Genomic DNA, 19,967 nt, shown 5'->3' on the forward strand with positions numbered 1-19,967 from the left:
ACTCTGATTTCTCTTCACAGATGCTGCCAGACCTGCTGAGTTTTTCCAGCAACTTCTGTTTTTGTTTCTGATTGTTATGAAGGTGTAGAGGTGTACTATACCTTTACGTGAAAGAGGAAGCTACCAAGGACTAACTGAAAGCACAGAGGATCCTGAACAAGGTAAAAATGTAACACTTGGTCGAAACAAATAGCTGTAAGTGTATTGCCGTAGAATAAAACAAATCCAAATTTGGCCTATCACTTTAAATCATGCCCCAGATACCAAAATCCAATTGAATTTGAATATCGTGTCTTGATGACAGCAAACCAATGAAATGAGTTGATGTGTTTGGGTATAAAACCAGACATTTTGAACAGGTAGGAGGAGAACTGCCAAAGAAACCAACAAGTATAGACTGCTAGCCGAATAGCTCTCTGAACGGTACCTGTTCATTTGAAAGACCTGTGAAGCAGAATACTGAAGAAAAGATGGCAGAGGAAGATACAAAGAGAAGATTTGACAGCTGGCTGGTTTTGAAATTTGAATTTTTTGGTAAATCTTAATCGGGGTTTTTATCGGACTAATATTGTAGAGTGGGAGGTAAAAGATAGGTTTAAGAGAAAGGAGTTGTAAATAGTTGTTGGTTTTGATATTCTGTTGAACTTAAAGAATAAAATTGTTAATTTTTACTTCAAATAGTGACCTCTGCGATAGTTCCTTGCCTCTCAAAATTTAACAGATTATAGCCCAAACTGAGCTTGTCTGTGTGTCAGGTTTAAATTAGCATAGGGGTTTATAAGATGTCATAACATGATTCACAGCATCTGCAGTTATTTCAGTTTTTAGTTATCAGATTGCTCCTCTTTTGAGTGCCAGTGGTACTGTAATCCTTGAAAATGTAATTTGTCATTTATTGACCATATTCTATTCCGGACAGTTTTCATTTAGTTAAAAACACAGCTCACTTAAAGTGCATGACAACACTTCACACAGAATGGCAACTTGGTGTTGTCAGTTAACCTGCAGGGGAGTGTGATATACAACTTCATCAGTCCCATTTGATTTATGTAACTGACATGATCATTAACTGGACTTTTATGTCAAATATAACCCCAATAAGTAAAGATTATGGATAATGAATGACACATGCAAGCCTTTCTTAAAATGTGAAAGAAAAAAAATGTACTTTGAGCCAAAAATTAATAAACATCTCAATAAATGGGAAGTTTGACAATTGCAGCTCCTCCGCCACATGTACATTGTCTTTTGCTGATTTTTTTTCCCATAATGCACTTGCAGTGAGTTCTTGAAATAGGCCTATAAACAGATTGTGTGAAGTTATACAAAATCAAATAACTTTTGACTGTAAGAAGACACTGAAATTGATTCTTCAAATTTTTATTTCGTAGTGCACTTTCAGTGAAAACTGACCAGCATCTGCTTTGAAATATAAGCTGCAAATCGTGTGACAATTTAACGGCAATTAAAATTTATTTTTAATAAAAGAGCATTCTCAGTATACAGACGAATTAATTTTGAACAAAGGCAGAAAATATGAATTTCAAAACATTTGAGTTTGTTGAGGTAGTGTACTATCTTTTCAATAGTAACAGAAAACAATAATTATTATTTTCAAATAACTAATACCAACCTATCTCATTGTCTGAGAGGACTGGACTTCTTTTGTTGAGCTAGTTGATGCAATACCATTATGACACAAATGGAGTATCGATTTTAATTTTTCCACATCACCCATGAAATGATTTCAAATATTGTAATGGTTACTGGTTTTAAATAATGTCAAATGAGCAATTGTCAATAATTTTTTTAGTGTTGTGAAAATTGCAATTTGCAACTTTTTCTTAAATTGAAGAATCTGATCATGCCTAAAAGACAACCAATAGCTTATTGCATCTTCATGCATTTATGAAGTTGCTGTCACTGTTTCATTCCATTTCTGAGCTAACTTTTTCCATTATAAATTTCTAAGCTTAGATTTATAATGGAGATCTTTGATGTCTGTAATTGCAAAACCTGGCCACCAGGCAGCATCACCCTACAGATTAGAGTTAAACTAGTAACAAGAATAAGGTTTAGATATAAAACTGGGAACGTTCAAAATAAGTTGCCTTTTTTACAACTATCAAGTTTATATTTTGAATTGTTTTGAGTTCCTTTTAATGCTTTTAATAAAGTTTTACTTTGATGGTCTCAGTTGTTCCAGAAACCTGAGCTTGGCATTTTTGCCCAAGATGTTGACTCTTCTTTAAGACAAAGAATGGGATTAAACAATGCCTAATTCTTAGCTAAAATACAGATGAATGGTTCACAACAGAAAGCAGTACTTGTGAAATTATTTTGCCCTTGGATACTTGCCAAAGTAGTGAGGACCTTCTTATGACATCATGCAAGGCTGTCTGAAGTTATTTCCTGTTAAATTAAGAGCTTTAGGCTTCCTTCCCATATTCCATTTTATCGATAGCATGCAGTTCGAAATCTAAAGCAGGCAAGTCAGAAGTAATTAAAGCAATTTTGGGGCACCATTACCAGATAAATTTTAAAAATTGTACTTGCCCAAATGTGGAGCAGTGAATTGCAAAAACTCAGATTGCTGGAGTTTTGTGACCAGTTTTGGTCTGCTTATCTGATGAAGGATGTTCCGGCTATGGAGGGAGTAGAGCAAAGATTTACCAGACCGAGACCTGGGATGGCAGGACTAATATATGAAGGTAAACTGGATCAGGTAGGACTCTATTCACTGGAGTTTAAAATAAAGAGGGGAAGAAGATCTCATAGATGCCTATTAAATTCAAACAGGACTAGACAGGATAATTGCAGGAAGAGTGATCCTGATGACTGGGAAGTCCAGAACAAGGAATCAGAGTGTAATATATAGCGTAGGCTTTGGAACTGAGATGAGGAGACTCCTGTTGAAGACTGCAGGGCCTGTTAACAGCTTTGTGGGCAGATACCCCCATTGCAGCATAAGATGCTCAGTTTAACTGACATGTTTCTGAATCACAGCCACTTTTTACAGTTAGGTATGTGACAAACGCTGCCCTTGCCACATTACACCTCTCTTGCTGCTTTTGGTCTCCTCCATTTTCCAAAAAGACAGAATGTTCCTCAATCTCTTCCTGCTGGAACTCCAGTCCTCATTGATGTGCAATATTGCAAATGACAGGGCAAACAGCTAACATTTTAGAAACTCTAGCTGTTGCTCATTTGAAAGTGCCTAGCCACCTGAGTCACAACTTTGGCCAAATTTGCATAATACCAAATCTTTGTAAGAATGTGTTAAATCAAGCAAAGGAGTGAAAAAATTGGCATATTAAAAAAACAGAATCACCCATTTAAACTAGACCTAGAACAACACAATATTGTTATAATATTCTATATCAACAATAACAGTGAAAATAATCAGATACCAAATGATTGTACAATTATTCACTCTGTTATGCTTATGTAGTGTCTGTTGTAACTTTCCTGCATGACAACGTTTAGGCTCCTGACAAGTTTCACATCTTTGGAATGTAATCATCGTCTTCAAGGAGTCATGCACTAATACTGGTTTAACGCCTGAATGTCTCATGCTAACTCAGCTGATGGAAGATAAAAATATCTTGGCAGCTCCCTGGGAATCTTACATGGACATACATAATGGTGGTTGCAGACCAACTCTGAATCACTGAAGTGAAGCCATTTGGTTCCTTCACAGCCACTGGATCAACTTTCTGTAACTCCCTTCCTAAGGGCTGCTTTATCTTGCACTTTGAGATAATGATTTACAATACATTGATGTTTGAAGTCATATGATCATTGATATAGAATATAACAATGATATTATATTGTTATAGCTGTAGTTCAAATGTGTGATTCTGCTTTTTGATATGTCATATCTTTCACTCTGTTGCTTGACCTAATATTAATTCTTTGCAATAATGTGTTAAATAAATTTGTCATTGGTATTAGCAATTTCTTGCTAGGAATCTGTTTCTGTGATTTAACTCTCATGGAATTGTCAATTCTTTCTTGTGAAATTTGAAAGGGTTCAGAAAAAATTTATAAGGATGTTGCCAGGGCTGGTCGGTTTGAGCTATAAGGAGGCTGAACAGGCTGGGGCTGTTTTCCCTGGAGCGGAGGCTGAGGGGTGACCTTATAGAGATTTATAAAATCATGAGGGGCATGGATAGGGTAAATAGTTAAGGTCTTTTCCCTGGGGTGGGGGGAGTCCAGAACTTGAGGGCATAGGTTTAGGGTGAGAGAGGAAAGATTTAAAAGGGATCTAAGGGCAACTTTTTTTCATGCAGAGGGTGGTGCGTATAAGGAATGATCTGTCAGAGGAAATGGTGGAGGCTGGTACCATTAGAACATTTAAAAGGCATCAGGATGGGTATATGAAAAGGCAGGTTTTAGAGGGATATGGACCAAGTGCTGGCAAATGGGACTAGATTAATTTAGGATATCTAGTCAGCATGGGTGAGTTGGACTGAAGGATCTGTTCCAAGCTGTACATCACTATGGCTCTATAACTCTAATTACTCCCAGGGAGTACATATAGCTTCTATCTTTAGTTCAAAATGGCAGTATCATGTATCTATAAAAGTTATTGAATAAAAGAATTTGGAAAGGAGGGGACCATTTTGTGACTAAGTCCATGTGGGATCTCAGTGGAGTAATCCAGCCAGTTCCATTCTGACACTTTATCCCCAGAGCCAAATGAGTTTATTTTCCTCAAGTGCTCATTTAATTTCCATTTAAATTGATTGATCAACTCCACCTCCAGCACCTTGGTGAATAGAAGTACCATGTCATTCGCACTCACTGTTTGAAAAGGCTTCTCCTCACATTCAATCTGCAACTCTTGCCCAACATCTTAAATTGGTGACCCCAGGTCCTGTACAGAATTTAATTTGCTACTGATGCATTCAAGTGTGTACATTGCTGAATCATAAGAATTTATGTGTAACCTCTAAATTGTGTCTTCAATTCCTCCGTCTGGGTGCTAAATGGATATTTAACTACCATACACTGATATTTTAAATCCACAACATTTAGAATCAAAGTCAAATAAGGAAGGAGATGATTTGACCCATTGAGTCTGCATCGACCCTCTGAAGACCATCCTTCCCTATTCCATTAACCACTCATTTACCATGACTGATCCACCTAGCCTACACATAGGCAGAAGTATAGACTGCAGATGCTGGAGATCAGAGTCAAGATTAGAGTGGTGCTGGAAAAGCACAGCAGGTTAGGCAGCATCCAAGGAGCAGGAAAATCGATGTTTCGGGCAAAAGCCCTTCATCAGGGATACCCATCCCTTTGGACAAATTAGCACGACCATTCGCCACTACCTGCACATCTTTGAATAGTGGGAGGAAATTGGAGCACCCAGTGAAAACCTATGCAGAGAATGTGTAAACTCCATACAGACAGTTATCTAAGACTTTAATCAAACCCAGGTCCCTGGCATTGTGAGGAAGCAGTGTCACCCACTGATCCACCAGTAGCTAGAAACAGTATGGATGTTTGGAGAACTCTACATGGTACTCCCATTCATCTTACCATCTGTTTCTTTATCTTTCATCACTTATGAAACCCAACTCATATCTGATCTTTGACACACACTGACCTTGGTAAATAAATCTTTCAGGCATTCCAGTCATAGGATGTCCTTGTATAACAGACATTGGAGTCCTGATTCGGTTTAGCAATCCTAATTGGACATGACCCAAGTCTTCAAACAAGAGTTAACAGAATGAAGGTGGATATTTACCCAGCCTGAACCTCTAAACAGCTTTACAATGTGCTGTGTTTCACTCTATTCACTCATTTTCATGTAGATCCTGTTCCTTATGGTTTTCTGAGGCATCAGCCAAAGCTCATTGACTCCACTCTGCCTAGTTTCAGCCATTCTCTTCTACAGATTATGTCCTTAATGAAATTAAGTGTGACTTCCTTTGAATCAAATGTGAAAGCATAAAACTAGGCATTGCAATACCTGTCTTATTACCTCCTACCTTCTCACCAACCAATGGTCCAAACATCCCTTCCAGGTGAGAAAAACATTTACTTGCATTTCAAACAACTTAATATAATTGTTTTTGAAGACAAAGGAAATCTCCTCTGCATATACAGATTGGGTGATTACTTTGCAGAATACATCTGCTCAGCTCTGAAGCCTGCCTCCTGAGTTCCCTGTCATTTTAATTCCCCATACCACTCTCACACTAGCCCTCAATCCTTGGCCTCCAACACTGTTTCAAAGAAGGTCAGAGTAAGCTCAAGGAAAAACATGGCATTTTCCAAGAGTTTCGATGTGATAATTCCTTTAGTTTGTTGAGATAAGTTTTATCCAATTAGAAGATGTGCTAGCTCACATTTTGCAGATGTTCTTAAAACACTGATAACTGAGGTTTGGGAAGTGCACTGCTGCTCTATCACATTACTCCATAGGTTATAATGAAAAATTAAAAATCCATTTCCTAGTCACCAAAAATGACAATTACATATCTTACCTATATCCAGTTTGTAAAATAAATGTTTTATCAGTAGGTTACTTTAATAAATGTAATTATTGGTTCATTATCAAAACAAAATGTATTAATTGATGTTGCAGTAACAAGCACAGCCAGTAATACGGATGTATAAATGTTTATTCCTCTGTGTAACCCAAAACATGGTCTTTGGTAAAATTGGAAAAATGGATTTCTTTCTGCAGAAACTCACTTTAAATAAAATTTCATGTCATTATAGTTATCCTTGAAATCAAAAAGAATAAAATGTAGAATGCTCCAAAGTCTGCCTTTCTGAAGTTCCAAAACATGCAGTCATCACAATCCATGTATGGTATCTCTGAAGCCTTGGCAGATACAGCTCACTCAGAAAATGCAATATTGAGACATTCCTTCAGAAGAAAAATAGATTTCACCCTGAACTCCTCTCAGAAACAAAACTAATCAGCTGGGTCTCTCTTTGTCATCAGCTTTTTATTTTCCAACTAGTTGCAAAATATCTCAGGAGTCTCATATCCAGTCCACTTAAACAAGTCATACAAACAGTTATCACCAGTCATGTGATTCCTTGGAATTCTTGTGAATAAAATTCTGGAATTCACAGTGGCCTTTCAACTTAAAAAATAAATCATGGCAGGAATCTTCATAAAACAATGAAATAAATCAATTTTCATAATGTTATGAAGGTGTAGAGGTGTACTGTGCCTTTAAGCGGGTTGAAAAGTTAGCAAGGACTGACAAAGTTCAAAGAGTTCTAAACAAGGTAATAATGTAACACTTGGTTGAAACAAATAGCAGCAGCTGGGTTGTCATGAAACAAGACAAATTCAAATTCAGCCAACCAGTTTAAATTATGCCCCAAGATACCAAAATTCAAATCAAATTTGAATTTAGCATTTTGATAATATTAAAACCAAGAAATGATCTGATGTTTCGGGGTATAAAACCAGACAGTTTGAACAGTTAGGGGAAGCACATCCAAAGATCAACAAATGTAGACTACTAGCTGAAGAGCTCTCTGACAGTCACCGTCTGTGGGGAGTCTGGGCAGCAGAACTTAGAGGCCGAAATGGAGAGAATCAATAGAGGAAAATTGGCAAAGGAGAATCGGCAAAGCTGACTGGTTTTGAAACATAATTTTTTTTGTAAATCATAATTGGGATTTTTTAATTGGATTAGTATTGTGGAGTGGGAGGTAAAAGATAGATTTACGAGAAAGGAGTTGTAAATAGTTGTTGGTTTTAATATTCTCTGTTGGACTTAAAGAATAAAATTGTTAATTTTTACTTTAAATAGTGACCTCTGGGATAGTTCCTTGCCTCTCAAATTTTAACAGATTATGGAATGAGGTGAACTTTTTCTGTGCGGTTGCTTTAAATTAGCAGAGGGGTTTACCCCACGTCATAACAATAGTCTTTCAAAGCTTAACCTCTCCAAGAATGAAATATAAAACATCTTCATAACAATATAATTCATTTAGTTACTCAATGGAGATTCAATAAAGTTAATATTTAATTCAGGTTAGGTTAATGGAGGTAAAGTGAAGATGACACAGTGCTGTATTTTTTTTAAATTTGCAAACTAGATTTGTCAGTTTCTAGTTTCCCAAGTCCTTGCATATCTTTATAGAACATTTTGAGTTGGTTATCAAATTGAACATGAGTAAATGATATTATCCCAGTTGAGAATGCTGGATAAGCTGGATATTTACTAAATGTGTAGAGCTTGTTAGACCCCATTTCACTTAAAGAACAAAACAACTGGAAGAGCCAAGGGTAACAAAATGAGTGGCAGGATCAGAGGAATAAATTCAAACACCGAAGAATCTTTAATATACAAACTTGAACAAAACAAACTTGAATAATAATGACTAAACAGTAAGTTGAATAAATTAAACAATGATTCTAAACAATATAAGTGTCTATTAATCTAGTAGATGTGACTCAATTTAATCTTTTTCAATATGACATTCAGACACTCTTAAGCTAGAAGGCTTTCCAGAAGGAAATACTAGTAAAAGAAAACAGGAATACTTGGAAATGAAGATAGTAGTTGAATTGGACCACTGTTCTGAGGCATACCAAACAAATTTGACCAGCATCTGACATTTGCAAGTTTTTCTGTTTTTTTCCCCTTCTGGGTTTGCAGGCAGAAAGAACACATACACTGCACTGTGCTTGTTTCAACTCAAAACAGGTGACAGTCATTCACTAATTCATTTCACTGGGCAATGACTTGACCAGAGTCAAACTGCCTGTTTTAAAAATTTAAACACAGTTTAGCAGTAAGTTGTCAGTTATCATTACCTGGTGCTTTAACTGTGCTGTGGCCTCTAAGAACCAGAATGAAAGTGTAATATGAATCAGCCAAAAACTAATTTTTTCATGCAATATAAATCTTAGTTTCTCCTTACATTGGTATTGTAAATTGTCTTGATGAGTGCATGATGGAAAGCTATTTTCAGCAATGTTCAAGTTCTGTATGGCTAAGTGACTATTTCCACTAAATGAAATTAACTCCCAATCTGAGCAGACCTTTGTAAACAATGTTTCTAATCAGTTGCATGAATGTGAGCAACTTGGAAGTTCTTGCAAATACTACGCAGCAGTCCATTAAGTTCCATTTGCACCTAATTGCACAAAAAAACCTAAAACAGCTGTGTCCTTAAATAAATCACCCGTACACTGAAACAAATTGAAGGTATTTGATAGGAACTGGAAGTTTTCAAATGAAATATTAATCAGTGAACGTCCTCATAATCTTTTCCAAAAATCAGCATAAAGAATCTGGGCCAAGGAAGTGGGTGGAACAGAGACCACCTTCCTTTTGTATGGCCCTCTTTACCTTATTGATGTTATGGGAATTGAAGTTTGAAAACATTAAGCCACTAATTATACTACTGCAACATGTTAGAGAAAATATAATTATGAAAGATTTTCCCCTTCAAAAAAACCCAGAAAAATAGAGCTGTGAGGAGTAATGAAAAAAACAGACTAATTGGTTACAAAACAGCAATTAGAGAGAAGTGATTAAAGATAGTCCCTCAGATGAGCAAAAGATGGGAAATGGCATTGGATGCTGGGAACCTCTGACTATCTATTTAATTAATTTTTATTCAGGCATTGGAAGTGCAACTTCAAGTTTACAAGTGTTACCAATTGGGAATACATTTAATAAAAAGAAAACTGGGTAAGATACAAAGATATTAATAAGCTTGCAGAACAATAATGTAGTTGTATCTTAATATGTCCAACGAGTGTGAGGTAGTAGATTGGCAGGGAGAATAAGGAAGTCACATACTTCTTGAGAAAAAAGGATCTCACAGAGGAGAATGGATGAGAGATCCTGGACTGCAAATGCCCAAAGCACTAAAAAGTAGTTACACAGCTTAATCAAACTATTTTAAAAATCCCACTGGATTATTTTTAGAGTGATAGAATTAAAGAATAGAGAATTTAGTTTAAAGTTGCATAGAATGTTGCTTCAACCACACATGGAGTTCTGAGGACAGTTCGTGGATTCATTTAAATGAGAGTTAGATGAGAGAAAAAGGAATATACAGATATGTTGATTAGATGAAGAAGGGTTATTATCATATGGATATGTTGTTCCAAAAGGCCTCTGCTGTGTAATTAAAAAACATTATCATATCAGAAATTGACTTTTTTTTCTGCTTCCCCTTATACTTTGGGTTTCAAGTTATGTGGTGAAAGCTGGTGTAAATACAGGATTCATTGCTCTTATGAATGATGAAGGAGCTTATGCCCAAAAAGTCAGTTCTCCTGCTTCTCGGATGCTGCCTGATCTGCAACCATACTTTGAATCTGAATGCAGAAATCACCAAGTTAACTGAGATTCGGGTGAACGCAAGTTGTGACTGTGCAAATGATCAAGGAATTTTGTGCTCAGTGACATTTCAATACGAATTGGAAATTAGTTACATGCAAAACTCATTTGAGGGAAATAGTGCACAACTTTGATCTTGTATTGAAATCGTACTGATAATTTCCAATAAAATTCCAGGCTGGTGGCCCTGATCTTCCTGGGGCTATGCGCCATTATAAACAAAAATCTGCGATGCAGGCACTTTGTTTTCAACAGCGTCACAATCAAATGTTAGAAGTTATAATTAGGGGTCAAATGAAAGGATTAATTTGAATGTATGTAGTGCTTTTCACAACCAAAGCATTTATAGCCTCTGAAGTGCTTTTGAAGGAAGCTAGCTACAATTACAATTCAAAGTTTGCAATAACATGCTTTATTTTAAGGTCTTATTTTATTAAAATTGATTAGTGTTGGAGCTTATACTGGCAAAATATTACATGAATATATGTGATTTTGATTCATTTTATTTGATTCCTTGAACCATAACATTCTTTGCCACTAATAAGAAATTTGTGGATAAATGTGAGTTTTAAACTATCCTTTATTTCAAACAAAAGGCAATGCCATAGAAATAAGGATAAAATATTGTTCAAATCTGATCATTCATCCTTCATCACCAAAGTATTTGATGTTCCAAGTCTGTCATTTTTCATTTGAATTTAAAATGGAATCCAGATTAATTTTAAACTTGTACTCTTTTCATGAGTCATTCCAGAATTTCATAAATCACCTTTTCTTAAATGAGTCAGAGGCTTGTAAAACTGATTTAGAGCTATGACGTAAATGAACTTTTGAAAGGGTGACAATTGCAAATTATATGAACACTATTTATATTTAATTATTGCCACTACTCAGCCACATTTTGGTTATAATGAACATTTGGTGCATTATTTCATTTTCCAATAAACTCTATTACTGTCTTTCATAGTCACTTTCAGTGGAATAAGATGAAAACTTCCTGACTGATTAATTTGAATTGACAGTCATCTGGTGACCAATACATATTGTTAGTAATATGTTAAACTAAGTTTGTTAAAAAAGGGGAGGTGATAGTACACTATAATGAAGTTTCTAATAATTTAATAATTTATAAAACACCACTTTGTCATACAACATTTATACAACATAATTGCTTCTTCCAATAGTTCAATACTTAATACTTAAATATTAAGTTAAAATGTGTTCTGAGGACATTTCTTGACATTAGAAGACAGAAGGTAATTGCTAATTACTTACGGTATAGTGTCCAAAATGATTTTTTAAAGAAAGTTAATGACTTATTGTAGTAACTAGTACATATTCTGGTGACATTGATAATAAACTGATCAGAGTACCAGAAGAGGAGTAAGGTAGACATGTGGAAAATGCAACTTTTGAAGTAGAACATAGAAGAAAACTGGCAAAGAGAAAACCTGAACAATGTCACCCTCATTGTTCATTATTTTTGCAGCAGAGGGAGAGGCGATGGCCTTGTGATATTATTGCTAGACGAGATCCAGGTAATGCTTTATGGACCCATGTTTGAATTGTGCCATGGTACCTGGGTCAAAATTAATCAAATAAAAGTCTAATGACGACCATAGAACTATTGTCAATTGTCAGAAAAAAAGTCCTTCAGCTTCAGTAATATCCCTTAAGGAAGGAAACTGCCATCTTTAACTTCTCTGGACTGCATGTGACTCCAGACATATAATAACATGGTTGTCTCTCAACTGCGCTCTAAAATGGCCTAGCAAGTGACTCAGTTCTATTAAAGAAGAAGTGATAGCAGACTGATCACCTGGATTCAACCTAAGAGCCATAAACAACAGCAGCAAAAACAGCCTTGTCGACACTGCAAACTCCCCCTTCCTAACATTTGCGGTTAGTGCCAGACTGGGAACAAGTCAAACAACAACCTAATAAAGCCATTCTCAAAAGAATCATACCTGACAATGTCCTAGACCCCACGAACACTATACCTGAATATGCCCTGACCCACCAAGCAGGACAGACCCAGCAGGAGTGGCTGCACAGTGGTGTACACTCAAGTCAAAGTTGCCCTGGAAGTCCTCAGCATTGACTCTGGACCCCATGAAGTCCCATGGTTTTGGCTTAAACATGGACAAGGAAACCTCCTCCTGATAACCATGTACTGTCCTTCCTCAGCTGATGAGTCCGTGCTCTTGCATATTAAACAACACTTGGAGGATGCTCTGAGGGTGAAAGGATGCAAAATATCCATCAACAGTGACTTGATAGCAGCAATACTGATTGAGTTGGTCAGGTCCAGAAGGACATAATTGCTAGAATGGGTATGTGGCAGGTGGTGAGGGAACCAACAAGAGGGGAGAACATACTTGACTTCATCCTTACCAATCTGCCAGCTGCAGATGCATCTATCCTTGACAGTATTGTTAAGAATGACCACCGCATAGTCCTTGTGGAGACAAATCCCCATCTTCCCTTTGAAAATGCCCTCCATGTGTGGCACCATCGCCATGCTAAATGGGACAGACTTCAAACAGATTTAGCAATTCAAGAATTGACATCCAAGAGGCACTGTTGGCTCTTAGCAGCAGATCCATACTCCAACACAATCTGCAAATTTCCCTCTCTACCATTACCATCAACTGGGGAATGAACCCTGTCTCAATGAAGAGTGTAGCAGCAGCACCAGGCACACTTAGAAATCAGATGTTAACCTGCTGAAGCTACAAAACAGGACCACAACAAGAAATAGGCAAAGCTAAGTGATTCCACAAACAATAAATCAAATTTAAACTCTGCAGTTCTGACAAATCCAGTTATAGAGTCATAGAGATGTACAGCATGGAAACAGACCCTTCGGTCCAACCCGTCCATGCCAACCAGATATCCCAACCCAATCTAGTCCCACCTGCCAGCACCCACCCCATATCCCTCCAAACACTTCATATTCATATACCTATCCAAATGCCTCTTAAATGTTGCAATTGTACTAGCTTCCACCACTTCCTCTGGCAGCTTATTCCGTACACGTCCTTATTCCGTGTGAAAAAGTTGCCCCGTAGGTCTCTTTTATATCTTTCCCCTCTCACCCTAAACCTATGCCCTCTAGTTCTGGACTCTCCGACCCCAAGGAAAAGACTTTGTCTATTTACCCTATCCATGCCCCTCATAATTTTGTAAACCTCTATATGGTCACCCCTCAGCCTCCGATGCTCCAGGGAAAACAGCCCCAGCCTGTTCAGCCTCTCTTTATAGCTAAAATCCTCTGACCCTAGCAACATCCTTGTAAATCTTTTCTGAACCCTTTTAAGTTTCACAACATCTTTCTGATAGGAAGGAGACCAGTAGGTTGGTGGAATATTAGACAACTGACTGGAGAAGGAGGCTCCAAAATATTCCAATTCTTATTAATAGGTGAGACCAAAACCTCAGCACAAAATATAAGGCTGAAGCATTCAGAGCAATCTTCAGCCAGAAATACTGAGTAGACAGTCCATATTGGCATTCTTAGCATTACAGTTCCCAGTCTCCCGTCAATGTGTTTCATTCCACATGATATCAAGAAGCGTTTGGGGGTATTGGACACTGCAAAGGCCATGGATACTGACAACCTTCTGGCATTACTTTGCTCCAGAATTTGCTGCATCCCTAGCCAAACTGTTCCAGTACAGTTACAACATTGGCATCTAACTGACAATATGAAAACTGCTGATGACCGCACATTAGTCAGTACCATTCACAACTCTTCAGCTACTGAAGAAGTCCATGAAGCAAGACCTGGACAATATCCAGGCTTGGACTGACAAAAGGCAGGCAATGACCATCTTCAATAAGAGATAATTAACCACTGCACCTTGACATTCAATGGTATCACCATCACTGAATTTTCCCTATCAACATCCTGAGGAGGTGATTATTGACCAGAAACTGATTGGACTTGCCACATAAACACAGTGGCTATAAAGACAGGTCAGAGGCTAGGAATCCTTCAGCAAGAACAGGACATTGGTTAGGCCACTTTTGGAGTATTGCATGTAATTCCGGTCTCCCTCTTCTCGGAAAGATGTTGTGAAACTTGAAAGGGTTCAGAAAAGATTTACAAGAATGTTGCCAGGATTGGATGATTTGAGCCAAAAGGAGAGGTTGAAAAGACTGGGGCTATTTTCCTGGAAGCGTCAGAGGCTGAGAGATGACCTTAGAGGTTTATACAATCATGAGGGTTATGGATAGGGTGAATAGACAAGGTATTTTCCCTGGAATGGATGAGTCTAAAACTGGAGGGCACAGATTTAAGGTGATGGGACAAGTTTTAAAAGGGAGTTAAGGAGCAATATTTCATGCAGATGGGTGTGCATGTATGGAATGAGCTGCCAGAGGAAGTGGTAGAGGCTGGTACAATTACAACATTTAAAAAGGCATATGAATGGGCACATGAATAGGAAGGGTTTAGAGGGATATGGGCCAAATGCTGGTAAATGGAACTAGATTTATTTAGGATATCTGGTTGGCATGGGTGAGTCAGACCAGATAGTTTGTTTCCATGCTCTGCAGCTCTATGACTCTAAAGTAACTCACCTCCTGACTCCCCAAAGCATGTCCAACATCTACAAGATACAAGTTAGGAGTTTGTCAGAATATTCCCAATTGCTTGGATGAGTGCAACTCCAACAACAGTCAAGAAACTTGAAACCAACCAGGACGAAACAGCCTGTATAATTGGTGCCACATCGAAAAATATCCACTCCTGCTATGACAGGTGCTCAACTCGCAGCAGAGTGTACTACTTACAAAATGCATTTCAGAAATTCACCAACAGTCCTCAGACAGCACCCTCCAGAACATCAAGGGCAGCAGAGAGATGGGACCACCACCACCCACCTGAAAGTTCTCCTCCAAACTATTCACTACCTAATTCAAAGTTATAGAGATTGGGTGGCACGGTGGCACAGTGGTTAGCATTGCTGCCTCACAGCACCAGAGACCTGGGTTCAATTCCCGCCTCAGGCGACTGACTGTGTGGAGTTTGCACATTCTCCCCGTGTCTGCGTGGGTTTCCTCCGGGTGCTCCGGTTTCCTCCCACAGTCCAAAGATGTGCAGGTCAGGTGAATTGGCCATGCTAAATTGCCTGTAGTGTTAGGTAAGGGGTAGATGTAGGGGTATGGGTGGGTTGTGCTTCGGCGGGGCGGTGTGGACTTGTTAGGCCGAAGGGCCTGTTTCCACACTGTAAGTAACCTAAAAAAAAATCTACAGCACAGAAAATGTTTTTTCAGCTCATAGAGTTTGCATTGGTCAAAAACAAACACCTAACTATTCTAATCCCATTTTCCAGCACTTAGCTTATAGCCTTGCATGCCTTGGCATTTCAAGTGCACAGTTAAATCCTATGATGGCTTCTTTCTCTACTACTCTTGTAGACAATGAGTTCCATGTTCTCACCACCTTCTGATTCTGATTGAAACAGGAAAGGTGCTGAACAAATTGTAAGAGGCAATTTTGTAATTAGCAACAAGGTAATGGTAGATTGTGGTATTCACCTGGTTTAAGCTCCAACAGTTCTGTATCTTATATCATGCTGAACTTGATCATTGACTGGTTAAGGTCCTCCATGATCTATTTCCTAGATCATTTATGAAAAATAATTCAAAGTGAAGACCAAGCTTCTAAGTAGTATTAGATTATTAAGTAGTCAAGCATTACTTGTATCAGTTTTGACTATTTGGTTGTTTGGAATAGTTTAAAATGATATTCCTAAACATATTAAAAATGATTTTCCTATCTCTTCACAGAACAAGATATCTTCATTCTCATAATTGCAATGAGTTGGTGGAAAGTGGTACGGACAATCGACATGCAACGTTTTTTGATTTATATAAATTTCCTTAAACACTTGCACCAGTCGGTTTCAAAACAGTTTCTACTCAACTGTTGTTAGATTACTGAATGGACTCACAAATTCTTAACATTCGCCTGTACCTGTGTTTTTGTTTTTGCTGCTGTTTACCTATTATTTACTTATCTATGCTACTTAACTACATGATCTGCCTGTATTGCTCACAAGGCAAAGCTTTTCACTGTGCCTCGGTATACATGACGATAAATAAATTCAATTCAATTCAATTAAAGTCTAAATCAGTGAGAGCTGCCAGTGTTTTCTAAATACTTACCTTGTGAAGATCTTAAGCAATCAATCTATTCAGAAAGGTTATCATAGCCTGTGCTGATGCTTATTGAAGGCTACAATGGCCTTTTAAGTAGCTGAAGTTGAGTCGTAATAATTTTAAAAATCATAGAAATTTATTGAACAGAAATGTGTTCTCAATTTCATTAGCCTGTGCTTTACTGTCAGTGCCATGGCAACAAAGCTTGCCCCTGATCTGAAAGAAAATTGTTCACTAACCCTGACCGATCGTCCTAATGGAAACTTTGTGCAAAATCCAGACATGTTTGAACTCCCATGGATCTGTGCGCTATTTGAGGAAATGTTAGAGCACATGAAACATTTGAGAAAGGTCAGTCAAAGAAAATTTGACCATTCTCACAGAAAGATGTAGTTTCAGCTGGGTTATTAAAGAAAATTTCATGAAGTTTAAACAATCCTTTTGTGGTGAAGACTTACCTCCTTACTATCTCCTGCTCTCCAAAATATCATGCACCTCATCTTCCTTTTCCAATCTGGTCAGACCGTCTATGCCCATTTAACTTGGTCCAAGGTGTATGGTTGCCTGCTCTCTCAGCAAAGCATTCGCCTATTGGAGCTGCTGGCCAATCAGATCGAGCAGCATCTGAGGGTGGGACTATGTCCACAGTGAAGGACAGAAGTACCACTCTTCCCTTTTAATACAACATCTAATTCACAGAATCACAGAATGGTTACAATGCCGAAATAAGCTATTTGGCCCACTGTGCCTGCACTGGCAATTGCTTGCTTATTATTGTTAGAAATTATTACTAGTACAATAATGTGATGTGTCTGCTTGTTCTTCATTGGAACAATCTGAAAGTAATCCCTTGCCCATACTCTGTCCTCATATCCTTTGTTTATTTCCTGCATGTTATTCTGTTCATGAATGAATGCTAAAATGTAGTGTAACCTTCAGAGTATGATTAATAATGCATGACATTTGAGTACTCTGTTTACCATTGTTACATTTGATGTGGTAATATGGTGATTTAATGTCCTTCAATCAAACAGCTAAGCAGGTAATTGGTCTTTATTGAAGCGTTGTCTCTTCGCCTCATCACACAAGTTTTGGGTTGAGTAAAAGTTCCTCCTGATCAGCTTAAGGATCTGACATCTGATTTCTCCTTGCTATTCCTTGCCTCAAAGATTAAAAATATTGGGGTCTTGGTGGAAAAGACACTTTCTCCCTCTTTATGTGATTCCACTTGCCAGAGTGTGCTTTGACAAACATAATCACAAAGTAAGTTGGTAGAAACAAATGTTTCAAAAGACATATAAATGTGAATAAAATCACGAGAATTAATTTAACTCTGTACGGAAATGGAACAATCTTATAGCTGTGTCTCAAAGCCATTTTGGTTCAGTTTATTTCACATAAATCTTGTGGTACAATGGTGCTTTACGAAATATTTACAAACATATTTCGTCAGAACACTCTCCTTGAGCGTCTTTGCATAAGCTTGAATTTTTCTGGTAAAGAAAGCTCATAAGAACTGGGCAACTATCCCAAGTTCACTCCAGTACATTGCAGTTTGTGGTAATTTAAACAGTGGAGACTCCAATCGTGCAGCTTACAAAGAGGTGCAGAATCCCTAATGACAACTCTTGGAATTCCATGTTATTCTGTTCATGTGTAGACTCCAAAAGTGTGATTTACAGAATATAATGACAATAAAACCTGACAATTTCACAACTGCATCATCCAGGCCTGCATATCTGTGATTGTTCTTTGCTGGAACAATCCGAAATTAATCCCATTCTCCTGCTCTGTCTTTGTACCTCTGTATTTCCCAGATATTTATCCACTCTTCTGAAAAAACAAGGTGGTCTCTGACTCAACTTTACATTTTTATAACCTTTTCCTTTATTTTTAAGTAAGAATTTTTAAGTTCAGTTAGCTTTGTATACTTTTTAACCAGAGTCATTGTACAATATAGCAATCTGAGCACTAAATTCAGTTCTGGCTCCCAAAGTTTTGCCTCAGCTAGCGTCAGTTAACTTTGTATGGCCCATGGATTAAGTTGGAAATGTTGGTATAAAATGTATAAAAGTAATTACTCATTTTTATTAAAGGATGATATATTAATTCATCTCAAGTGCTGACTTCACAAGTATTTATTTGTCCTTAACAGGGCAGGCTTGGCCTGATAACATGTTAGCAGCCACAGGCATTCTAGGGAAGATAAAGATAAAGGCATCTGACTTAAGTTGATAATTTTTTCCAGCTCAGAAGAACACATTCCTGCACATCAAAATGATCTGGAATTAATAATATGTCACAAAAAGGATTTAAAATTGCCTGAGCACTTTGAAGTTCTCAGATTGGCAAAAATAGTGCATTTTGGGAGTAATGATCCAATTAGTAAACAGAAATCATTTCAATGTGAACATGGAACTGTCAAAATTTGTAGCTTAAGCAAGTAATTGTAAAATAAAACAGAAATAACTTTGTAGTGGCTAATTGAATACTTATTCTTAATGGCAAACCACTGTCCATCCAAATTATTTTCCTTGTTTAAGGTGTTGTGCTTGGTTTTGGTTTTGAATCAATTTATGATTCCATAAACCAATATGTTATTTAAGAAATTAAAATAATCCCTTTCATCTATTATTAAAGATTTTGAGTTTGGCAAGTAGAAAGTTTGGAGTTTAAAGTGTAATCTTTCTTCATTGAATTACAGAAAGATAGAAAATAGAAGGAGGCCATTGGCCCCTCCATGCCTTTGCTGGATTTGAGAAAGCCCATTAATTAACCACGTTTCCTGCTCTTTTTCCCAAATTTTGCATTTTCAAATACTTGTCCAGTTTCCTTTTCAGTGCTGTGATTGAATCTACTCCCAATGTTCTTTAGACAGTTTATTTGAGATCATAATAAATCACTACTATAAACTACAGATAGTTCTTCTATAACGTGATGGTTGTGTTCTTGTGCTTATGTTACAGAAAAATTGCACTTTGGAAACCAGCACTTAAAGTGTTGGTGATGTAATTGTGTTACAGCCAACGCATATTTTAAAAGTTCATGCTTTAGAAACAGGGTCCTCAATTTGTCAATCGTATTATAGAATGATAGAAAACAGAAGGAGGCCATTGGCCACACCATGCCTTTGCTGGATTTGAGATTTCATGTTAACGAAACACATGTTACAGTAAAATGACCTCTATTCTCCTCATGCCACTTCTGATTCTTTTGCCAATTGCTGAACAGTTTCTCCTTATTTACACTATCTATGCTTTGATCAAACTTTGATAGCCTCAGACTTTTCTGCATTTAAGGGAACCCCAGGTTTTCCACTCTCCCCACAGAAATAAAGTCCCGCATCCAAAACTCCAAAGCAATTCCATAAACCTGCTCTACATATTTTATAAGGCCTTGCTATTTTGTGAAACCAGAATTGAATAGTTTTCCAATTGAAACCTAACCAGTGAT

This window comes from Chiloscyllium punctatum, chromosome 38 (genome assembly GCF_047496795.1).
Source record: "Chiloscyllium punctatum isolate Juve2018m chromosome 38, sChiPun1.3, whole genome shotgun sequence".
Taxonomy (NCBI): Eukaryota; Metazoa; Chordata; class Chondrichthyes; order Orectolobiformes; family Hemiscylliidae; genus Chiloscyllium; species Chiloscyllium punctatum.